The sequence below is a fragment of the Dendrobium catenatum genome, unplaced genomic scaffold, assembly GCF_001605985.2.
Source record: "Dendrobium catenatum unplaced genomic scaffold, ASM160598v2 fragScaff_scaffold_257, whole genome shotgun sequence".
NCBI classification, from domain to species: domain Eukaryota; kingdom Viridiplantae; phylum Streptophyta; class Magnoliopsida; order Asparagales; family Orchidaceae; genus Dendrobium; species Dendrobium catenatum.
This window is the reverse complement of record NW_021318719.1, coordinates 40,964-53,745: the sequence shown is the minus strand read 5'-3', so window position 1 is coordinate 53,745 and position 12,782 is coordinate 40,964.

The window sequence follows — 12,782 nt, the reverse complement described above, 5'->3', positions numbered from 1 at the left end:
GTCTCTATGGCTCATTATTGCAAGTCCTGCACAGTTCTCTCCTGCATTTGTTAGTCTAGAGCATTTTTGTTACCTACTGTTTGTATCCTTGTTTACAGTTTCTAGATGAAAATTAATGATAGAATTCATGTTTCTATTGATACTTCTCCAGCTAACCTTCTTTGCAGAGTCCGGCTTCATTTGGGACGGCTTCTTTGTTGCTTCTTAAAGTAACTTTCAAGTAAAAAATTATTTTTTTATATTAAAAAGCTGTTTTAAAAAACAACAACAAAGCCGTCCCAAATAAAATCTCAATGCTTGTATTATTCCCAAGATCAATAGATGGGAATTGATGGATAATATTACTCCTGATATTGAAAACCTTCATTCAGTATTTCTCTCCTCTTTTGACCTTTTTCTTTCTTGTTTTGGTGAATAAACGAATTTTTTAGACTTTTTTTACCTGTTGATTCCTTCGGAACTGATTTATCAACCTTTTTTGGGGGAAGTTTTGGAATTTGTTCTTTCTGTGGACTGAGCTCTTTGGTTCTTTGCTTTTGTTGTGAGATAATGGCTAACATTTTGTGCATTCAAACTATTTTTCTCTATGATCCTGAAACCTCCTTTCTGAATATTTTTTGGCAGCTAAATTAGTTAGCTCAATGGCTTTTTTGTTGTCTTGTTTTGCTTGAGTAGTCTACCATTTCTTTTCGGGAGATTTACATACATACCATCCTATACTTTTCTATTTACATATTTAACACTTGAAACTTTAATATTACATACATACTATGAATAAAATATAAGAGTGGTATATTTGATATTAAAATGATATAGGGTGGTATGTATGTAATATTAAAGTTTTAGGTATTAGATATATAAATAGAATGGTATAAAATGGTATGCATGTAAATTTCCCGTTCTTCCTGGGTGGGAGTTTTGGACAATTATGATGCTCTTCCAAGTCTTTACCCATCTACTCTATTTTGCTCTCTTGAGGTACTTAACAGTTAAATTATTCATATTATATTTGTGAATGATATTGTTCATATCCCATATAGATAAGAAGTCGGTGACCATTAAGTGCAATAAAAACTTTTTGAACGTTGATTTTGATCGTTTGAAAAAAAGTTTGTTGATTTTTATAATAAATATAGTTGTTTTTCTCATAATAAATATCCTTTAAGAATGGCAAGATTTGACTCATTTCTTTAATGAACTACCTAAATGGTCCCAACAATAATAATCATCCAAATAGAACTCAAGAAGGGTAATGAAGCGAGCAAGTTTTTACCAACCACATGTATGGAACCATCGGTCGTTAAATTATACAACAATATCAAGTCTTAATCGCACTATGTTGAGCCGGCTATATGAATCATTTGTCTCAATTATATTGAGGGTTAAGTGTCAAATTTTATTTAAATATAATAAAAAATGTCATTTCTAATGTTTTTTAACCGGATCTTTTTACGGTTGTCTCTATCTTTTTTTTTTATTATTATTATAGGTCAAATCTAATGTTTTTAATCTCCTAATTGAGTCATTAGAAGGCTAATATCTTTGTGACCAAATTAGGTAAGGAGACTTTAATATTATCTGTCGCTAGAGCTACTCCAACTACTCATTCATGTGAGCATCCTCATCTATGCAACTTTTAATTTTTATTTCTTTTAATGACCGATATTCTATATCATAAAGCATTATAGGTCTCACAATCATCTTACAGAATTTTTTTTTAAATTTGAGCGCATTTTTTTTATCATAAATTTGAGTGTCAAAACAGGTCATCTGGTTGGATTCGAGTTCAACCCTAACTTGATTTGTTCTCAGATAACTCGGCTTGAAGCCGACTCGACTATAGAAATGGGTCGGGAATCCACGGGTTTGGGTCAACCTGTAATGACCCATCAACTTATTTTGCTCACAATTTTTGTTATTTTTTTATTTAAAATGACTTCTGCAAATGATTGTCTATGTAGGATAGAGAAATTATGGCCCAATAGGAGTAAGGCTAAGAGAAAAAAAATTGAAATCATATTTAAGGATATGCCATGAAAACATTCTTACTAATATTTAAATAGTTACTTGACATATATTACAAAGAGAATATTTTTCATATGCTCAAAACAAGAAATATAATTGCAAGTTCAAATTTTCATTGTAATATCATAATTGTTAAAATTTGAAAAATCTCCCTATTAAAAGGAAACAACTTTATAGAGGTAAGCTGAAAAATGTATGTAGTAACATAGTTGGGGTAACATAACCAGGGTGGTTTACATCATTGTCTAAAGCCACCAAAAAAGACATCAATCTATGATAAATCCATCCCTAAAAATAAATTACATATAAAATCAATGCAACCAGGAAAAGAAGACCAATTTTACAAAGAAGTAGAGATAAAGCATGATTCTTATAAAAAAAACTAAAAAAAAAAAGTGGGGTTGAATACTACAAGGGATAGAATAAGACTAGCAAGAGTAAATTATTGCATCACAAAAATATCTCAAATATAATAATCTATAAAATCTATAATAAGTGAAGGTAGTTGAAAACAATCCAATAAGAAAGAAGAGAACATTAACATAAAAAGAGAGGCCATGACATAATTGCCAAGCTTAAATAAAATCATCCTTAGATTCTCTAGCAACCCATAATATGCCGCATACCAGAGGTCAACCATCCTTTCTCTTCCATTAACTAATTTTATGATCTACCAAAAAAATATTTTAAAGAAAAAGGCAAAATGGGAGGAACTCCCCTTTTTTATGCAACTTTTCATTTCTTTTATGCTAGAGGCTATAAATAGGAGCAATAATAATGAGATGACAAATCAATACATTGTACCTATTTAGAGTAAACCCAAAGAGTTTCAAAAGAAAAAAAAAATTATCCTCAGATGATACTTTTCCAACCAACCACACAACCTAAGAGAGCCAACAAATAGATGCCAATAAGTTTCTATCGCAAGTTTTCCTACATTTATTTGATTAATTATCTTGACATATAAGATTCTTTACATTTCAAATGTGAGCCTATGTATAAAGTGAAATTTTAATAAATTAGCTAATGAACAAAAAAAAATTAACCAACTAATCTCAAGTTTGTCAACAAAATAACTCTTAAGAAATAAAAAAAAACATTTTCATTCCATATAATTTTACCTTTTTCATTAGAGATAGGAATTTGATTTAGAAGACCAATGAAAGCTAAGGAGCTATGAGTGCATAATTTTGGAAACACCTTCATAGCATATCTTAAGATGGCATTCAACTTTTAATCATTAGATTGGTTAAACAAACAATGGATATTAAATCCAAAAAATTCTCTTGGAGACATATCATTCAACCAAAGATTATAAAAAAAGGGAGCATAGCTGTTATCATCAACATAAAAATAGAACCAACAATATAATTGAGAGGTCACATATCTTAATTCCTCCTACAGGTGATACCTTCCTAATAATAGAGTTCCAAATATTACCATATGTAGTTTTGCATTGAAGACTAAGGTTTTGTTTGGGAAGGCTTTCTTACTACTTCTTAAAATAGTTTTCTATTACAAAAATTAAATTTTTGTACTTGAAAGCTTCTTTAAGAAGCAGTGAGAAAGCCATCCCAAATAAAACTTAAATAGATTAATGGTAGAGAAAGCCTCCAAATATTTTTCATTCTATAATTTGGATTATGACTAAAGATAGAAGAAAGTTTATATCACCTTTGTCCATAAGCAAAGGAATGTTTTGCTAATAGATGATATGCAACTTTTTCACAAACCACCATGAAGTATGAATCTTGATATGAGAATAATAATTCTTCTAAGAATGCACTTCATAAGAGGAACTAATCTCAACCAGTTGGTAAGACAATTCACTATAGAGGATCTAACAATTTAAAATAATCCATTGTAATAGTAAAGAGAAAAGAAAGAGTGGAGGACCTAGCCTAATGCATATTTGATTCAAAATACCCCAAAATATATCCATTAGTAATAATAAAAAATTAAACATGATTGATACAAACAACCACACAAAGTCTATCCTAAATATTTTTATATATGAAGGCTTATGTGTTGATGCTTTCAAAAGCTATATGATGAAATATTTTAGCATAGAAGAGCTTAAGAGATCTGTGCTAATTGAAGACCATGATGAGGTTAAAGTTAAGTAAAATGTTATTAGTGGTGTCGCTATTTTGAATGAAGACATCTAAGCAAAGTAAATGATTATTGAAAGTAATTTTTTATCCTATTAGCAAAAAATTAGTAATAAATTTGTAAATTGTGGTATAAAGGCAATATTCTCTTAGTTAGAAAGAGCTTTGACTTTTAGCTATTTTAGAATAATAATGAAAGCACAATGCCTAACCAAATTATGGAGTTTTCAAGATTCAAAGAAATGTGGTACATCAAGGTTCATTAGCAACCCAAATGAAATTTTTTGAATTGAAACCATCAGAACCTTGAGATTTATATTTCTTGATAATATGCATTAATTCTTGTTTTTTCTTGATGATTGAAAGGTGTGGTGAGCTATTTCCAGTGGCTCTCCAAAATAATTAAGATATAAGAAGCAAATAACTTAAAGTGGAAAAGTTATTATAATAATTACTTTGTGAGGATTAGAAGTACACAATGGTTTCTCTAACAATAATTTAAAGAGGATGAAAAAGCATTATTGTGTGCAAGAAAATATTTTGTGGTTGATGTTTATCCTCATTTTAAGCATTTTGAAGAGAAAACCAAGAACATCATGTCCCTAGTGAGATGCACAATTTTAGCAAGTTATCTTATACATTATAATTCATTGTAAAAGATGAATAATTTTCTTTTGTATAGTCTTAGCTTTATATAAAAGGATTGATTTATAGGGTCTTCATCCAAAAGTATGATCGCTATTATTTGGTCCTCTTTGAGGGTTGCAACAAACATAAGTCCACGTCAAGTTGATAAGAATTTTCCAAATTAATGAGTAAAACTACTTGTTATGTAGAAAGCTGAGGGAGAACTCTATAATATGAGGGCGGGGGAGCGTGCAACTAAATATTATTACATAAAATCTTATAAATTTTGGTTTTAATGAGGGAAGTAAGTAGACTCTCATACTAGATAAAAAAAGTCCCACATTAGGAAGATACATAAGTCTAATGTGAAACACACAATCATTAAAGTCCTTGAGCATTATAGAAGGATAAATGTTTTCCCTGATCTCATCCATAAAAGAGTAAATGTAATTAAAATCACTCATAACAATTCATAACAAATTTAATGATTTAGAATTATTAATGATATAATACCATAATGTTTTATACTCGAGGCATTGTTAGAACTATACACAAAAGTAATAATGAAATTTGATAACTTGATTATTCTACTGAGTTCCAATGAGAAGTGGTATGAAAGAATATCAGTAACTCTATTTACTCAAAATTATACTCCCAAAACTAGTTTTGAACTTGTAAAGACTCTATCCCTCATGACATATTTGGAACTTTTGATTTATACATAGATTGAAAGAAGAATCAAAGTTTATCATAGTCTCCAAAGAAAAAAAAAAAAAAAAAAAGAGGAATAGTCTCCAAAAGAAAAAAAAAAAAAAAAGAGAGGAAAAAGATGTCAATTTTATTATGGTTTGATTTATAAATGACAATATATTTACTTAATGCATTATAATGGTTAGTTTAACCGCTAGTTGAATCCGATTTATATTGTTCTATTATCAATCAGACTATATAATAGTATTATATGATCATGATAATTTTATATAGTTGTATAGTATCATATAATAAATATAGTACAATACAATATAAATAAAAATTGTCTAAGAAAATTACTAGTATAGTAATAAAAGCTATCAACATATTAATAAAATATTTTAGAGAATGTTGAGTGTTGAAATATAAATCACATAGATAAGCTTATGACAATCTTCAAAATTGACCTCTTGAATGAGGCTAAAGCTCCCAATCAATTTTCCTAGGGACTTCAAAAATATCAATAAATTTTATAAGCATGTTAATAGCCATAATGATCATATTAATAAAATTGCTACCATCTTATTGAAGACTCCAACATCGGCTTTTAATGCATCAATTTTTTGGGGATAGAACTTTCATGACATAACAAGTTTCATCACTTTGTGCTCAATTGAATTGATTATTATTTTTTAACTAAGATTTTCATTTTTTTGTGATTTTTCTTTTTTATGGTGAGGCCAATTTAACCCAATGGCAGAAAAAAAGTTCAAGTTTTTTAGCATCAGAAGAGCCTAATTTTGTCCACAACCATCAAGGGAACCCAAGGAATTTTGAGCGCCAAATTAGAAGCTTTTTTTTTTTTTTGTCAAAGACTAAGTGGTGGTAACATTTGTTGGTTTTAGGGTTAAGTATTAAAGATAGAGGTAGAGAGACTATATTGGTTTTTAATGAGCTCTTATCATATGTTGATATTTCACTTATACAACACATTAATTAATGTCTCGTGACATTTTTTAATTATGAGCAACATTGTAAAATATATTATTTAAATTTAGTATGTTAGAGAAATCATTTTCTCCTTTTAGGTTTAGCCATGTGTGGGAACATTAAAAAAGGACAAGTAAAGAGACCAGTTCATTAGAAGACAATTTATTTAGTTAGACCACACCACAATGGTCCATATTTTATGTCCATTTTTTGCTTGTATGATAAAATATGGATGATATAATGACCTGAAACTTGGATAAATAATTTTAAAATAAAAATCTAAAAATTTTGAGTTGGAGCACTGTGGCACTGTGCTTTTAAGTGTAATGATGCCAAGAAGTGTCGGGAAAGTGCTGTTGCGGCGCTAAGCTCTCTATTATATAATAACTTTAGAAGCGGCATGTAGCGTTGCAACGCTGAGCACTAAAAAATATCTTGTTAACATAAATTATACACTCATTCATTCCTTCCCCTTCCTATTTGCTTGGCTTGCTTTGTAGGGATTGGAGAGGAAGAGAAGAGAAGGAGAGGAAAGAGAGGATGAGTTTCGAAGCATATTCATCCATTAATTATATTGTGAATTTCTTCTAATCATGATAGATAACCTGAATCCTACCTTTATTTTGAGTGATTATGTGTTTGGTGAATTTAATCTCACCCAAATTGATAAAAAAATATATTTTCTCCTGATTTACTAAACTTTTACTGTATAACTTTTTATATATGATAGATATGATTCTTATGAGTATCTTGATGGTAATATTATTGAATTTCATCATATAGATTAATAGTTGTGATTTTTTGAAGTTAATGTATAGTGTATAAAATTTCACCATGTCATATCCTGATGCAAGGAGGGTGCCACTCGCTATATTTATTTTGATGGAGAAACAAAAAGGTGGTGGAGAGGACAACGTGAAAACAGGCTAGGAGATATTCCAAATTCGTTGGTTAATTGGGAAGACTTTGTGAAACTCTTCAGAGAATGATTCGTACCTATATCAGTAAGGAGGCTTATGCAAGATAAATTTATAAGATTTATTCAAGGAGACAAATCGGTGATGTAATATAAAGAAAAATTTAAAACTCTATACATATATGCACCACAACTAATTGCAACAGTAGAGAAGTGTTATGGTTTTATGTCTGGTCTAAAGGATATAATTAGACAACTTTTAGTACCTTTAGAAATCGAGGATTATTCACTATTGGTAGAAAGTGCAAGAAGAGTGGAGATTGACTTTCAAATCACTTAGAAGAGAGGGGATCAACATAAAAGGAAGAGTGTTGAAAAAGATATACAAAGCAACCAGATTGAAGGATCAAATGGAACGAAGCCCAAGTTTAGCCCTAGTGGAGTCAGTAGTGGTGATGTTAGTAAAATTATGGAAGTTTGTGCTTAGTGTGAAAGATTACATAAGGGTGAATGTTTGATGGGTTCCAACACTTGTCATTGGTCTTGTAAACCTGGGCACATAACAAAATATTGTCCTACATTGGTTCAAAGGACTTCAGTGGAGATAAGATCAGGTGAAGCACCTTCATAAAAGAACTTTGACAAACAAAAGATAATAGAACCATCAATTTCAGCTCAAGTACAAAATCAACCAAGGCAGAATGTTCGACCATGAATTTATCTTTAACACAACGGGAGCCTAATGAATCACTAGATGTTAATAAAGATGAATGAGATATCTATAATATAGTAACTTGTTATGTTATATCATATATTTTGTTTTATCTAGTTATCTTAGTATGTTATATTGAATATTTTATTTTATTCAGCTATGTAGCCAATGTTAAAGTTTATGTTGAATGAAATTTAAGATGTTATTTTGTTTAGTATCGAACAACTATGTTCAATTTAACTCATGGTAGTAAAATATAACTAAAAGTCATATGTAAATTTCAAGATTGGGATTTTTTTTTAAATGGGAGATTATAGGAACCGGTTGGTCATGTTCACCTGAACCATACCATTTCACTAAAGCGCAGGTGAGCAGTATCACATGACAAGCAGGATTGCGAGCTCAGATAAGCGTAGTCGATGGGTCCGATCAAGCGAGCGAGAGAAATGCAATGTTCAGAAATAAAAAGTAGCAACTCCTCATGAGGGATAATTACGATTCATTCACTCTATTGAAGGCAAACGAATGTGAGAATTTCTGAATGAGAGGAGGTTGAAAGAGAGAAAGAAAGAGAGATCAAGAGGGATATTTTAATCAAGCTGAAGAAGATGAAGGAGGTGGTCGAGGGATCATAACCGAGCAGTGAGGGGAAGAGGCGATGCTTGCGTGTGTATGTGACAATAAAGGTGAGTATTTAAGATAATTATAAAATTTATTTTATATCATTTTAGTTAATTAATTAATTAATTAATTAATAATTATAATAATAATAATAATAATAATAATAAAGTGTAAATTTTAGTATTCATGAGAAAATTCATTTAATAAAATTTATTTAAAATATTTTCTTTAATAGTAAATAAGAGCTATTTAGTAGTAATTAAAATAGTTAATTGAGACAGTGAGCGCAATTCTAATCAATAATATTTGATATGTTAATTTGAAATTGAAATTGCATTAATTAATTATAAATAGCAAGTTAGAGAAATTAAAGAGTAAATGCTAAATTAAATTTTAAGACAGTATCTCTTTTTATAAGTCTTAAGTCTATTAATGTAAAAGTACAGAGTAAAAGTGAAGCAACACAACCTCTAAGTTCAAGGACACTCATATCCTAATTTATAGTAATGATATTTACTTCTCCTACACATAATGCATTAAGTATTTTTATTATCTAATTGCTTACTATAAATATTGCATAATTTTTCTTTATTAAAAATAATTGATCATGTTGAACTAGAAAACTCAAATTTATATCATAGAGATGTCATTTATCCTATGTCATGATGTTTATTATATAAATCAATATGAAATGATATGAAAAACATAAATTATATGATTTATGTAAAATGGTTGCATGTCCATATTGACTGATAGAGCAAACCCCTTTGTGGTACTGGTTGGGTCATGCACATACATGAAAAATCTTATGAAAAAAGAAATGTAAATAAAAAAGAAGTACCTTCGTATATATTATTTTATATGGTGTCTCATGTGATTGTTGTATTATTTATGAGAAAAACTAAGGATATGTATAAAAATATGATTTATGTATAACTTTGAAAGTCTTCAAATCAAATGATAAATTAAAATTAATTTATGTTTTGATATGATTATACATATTGTTTATAATGCCTTGGATTACTATAAATTAGAAGTATTAATTACTCACTGAGTTCTTTTATGACTTATTGAAAATATTTCTTCAGGTACTATTTTGATTAATTAAATTGAGTATAAGAGGAAAAAATATGTATCGTAGGTGAGACACTCCGAATGAAAGGTATCTATATGATTTTTTTTTTCAAATTGTTTGAGGTTTTAGTGGCTCTTCCTGCTTATTTGGAATAATTAGTAATAAAAATTTTAATCAATCATTCAACTATCTGTTCTCGCCTTATTAATTTGAGAATCCATTTATAAATGCCTAAAATGTTATATTTACATGTGATGTGTTGCATATAACTCCTCCTTAGTGGCATTGATTCTTATTTGATGGAAATGATCTTGTCATCATTTTATGAGATTATTGGTCACCAAATTATGCCGCTCTTCGAGGGTTTTAATTTAGCCGAGCCGAGCCCATCCATTCTGAATAATTATAAAATAAATGTGTTCTATAAGGACTAAAATGACCATTATAAATCTAAAATTAGTGATACATTTCTATTCATCTCGCAAATTTTTCTCTACAATTAAGAAAATTTGAGGAATACCTTATCCAATATCTATGTTTCAAACCCAACTTTTTTTTTTTTTCATTCCTTAAGCATTCTAAGTGAGCACCACAGAAATATCCAATGATCAGACACTGCCTTAGCATTGCATAAGCCCCATAAATTTTAATATGCTTATATCTAAATATTAGACGATGATTTCCTCTTTCATATCCATCATCAGCCAACCATCACATCTAATCAACGCATAGGAATCCTTCCAATTACTTGTAAGTGGATCATCTTTGTACTTATTTTTGCAAATAATGAAATTTTTAACTCAAAAATTTCTTGCAATTTTTATATACCTCTCTGAGTACTCTTTGCATAAAGTCTTATTTCTCCTAAATTGTGTGAGGGATTTTTGGACATGATAGCATAAAACTCTTGCAACATATGGGGGACCAAAATCTCTTCCAATATGCAAATAAAATAATTATTTACTTACTTATACTATGAATTATCCTTCTTTCAAATGTTAAAACCTAGAAATTTGTAATTTTCTTATTATCCTTCTTTCAAATGTTAAAACCTAGCAATTTGTAATGCCCCAGAATCTAATTTGAAAGAATTATTGTTTTATATTTTAAAATCAACACCAAAGTTATAAGTTTTTTTATCAATATAAATACCAACAAAAAATAAAACTATTTATCAAAATATTAATATAAAAATATTTATTTATTTCTCTAAAAATCATGTACACTACTCATGATCTATAAAATTATATCACAATTACTCTGCCTTAAGTACAAAAGAATAACTAAATACCTGAAAGAAACAAAAAAACAATAAACTGAGAGAATTCTGATCAATTTCACAAACTTAATCCTCTGCTATTGTCATGACCTAAAATCATTTAATCGTATATAATTAGCTAAAAAGCCTAGAAGGTAAACAAAACTCTATCATTGTTTTGAATGCAAGACAAAAAATCAATATATACGTAATTATTTAATCACTATTAGTATGAATATATAACTGTAAAAGCTTGTAACAATCAATGAAATAGTAACAGATCATATGATCAATAAACATCAGTATAACTAGAGTAGTGATCAGTAGCCCAGTGAACATATATAAAGATCAGTAAACTCTATCATTTCTATAATCATTTGTTAAGAACAATTATATCTATCTCGGTTCAGGAAATATGTATATCTATCATAGTTAAATGTATGTCATACTTTGTCTATGATATGCATGTAATCATATAAGTCATACATATATTAAATTCTTTTATATCGATTTTATTAGTCTTATCAGATGCTTATATCAATTATAGCCTATATCTTATGTAATCATGAATGCAACAACTTTCGTCATTGAATCACATATAATGAGCTAAGAAGCTCAGCAGGTAACCAAAACTCTCTATTTTCTTTTAATGCAAGGCAAAAAAATTAATATGTATGTAATCATTTAATCACTATCAGTATGAATGTATAACTATAAAAGTATGTAACAATCAATGAAATAGTAATAGATAATATGATCAATAAGTATCAGTGCAACTAGAGCAGTGATTAATAACCAAGTGAACATATATAAAAGGTCAATAAACTTTATTATTTATATACTCATTTGTTAAGAACTGTTATATATATATCTTAGTTTAGGAAATATGTATATCTATCATAGTTAAATATATGTCGTACAATGTCTATACTATGCATGTATATCATATAAATCAAACATGTTTATATCGATTTTACTAGTCTTATTATATACTTATATCAACTATAGCCTATATCTTATGCAATCATAAATACAACAACTTTAATGTGATGTATTCATCCTTTCACCCCAATTATAGCCTAATTGGGTCTCAATCTTAATTTAGGTCCAAATGTCAATTAATTGGTATCGGTTAATCCCAATTTGATATCAGTCTTAATTTGACCCAACTATTAACCAATTGATATTAGTCTTCATCTTTCATGTTAATAATTAGCCTTCCATCCTGTCTCCCTTGCTTACATGCAAATGCCATATTTTAATCAATGTCATGTATGAAATGCAATAATTCATAAAATATAAGAAAATCTAATAAATTTATATATTATGCATTTACTTTAAAAAATCATAGCAACTAATTCAATCGATAAAAAATTAATGTATTCATGTCAAAATGCTCATATTGATGACATCTATCACATACCAAAAGTTATACGGTGAAAGATTTATCAATACAAAATTATCCTCAATTTTTTGTAACAAAAATAAAAATTTGATCGAAAAAAATCAAAAAAATAAAAAATTATTGAAATCATAAATATGATAATAGAAGCCAATAAAATATATAAAAATAAGAAATTATTCAATTAATTGATTATTATATTTTTTTGATTCTACATGTTCATCATCTTGAATGATTACCAACTGCTAATTTCCATATTATTTTGGATAAGGAAGGATTGTAGTGGCTTCGATTATATCCTAAGTTCAATCATCATGCACAAGGACCCATACTCCATGTCATGTTCATCTTGAAA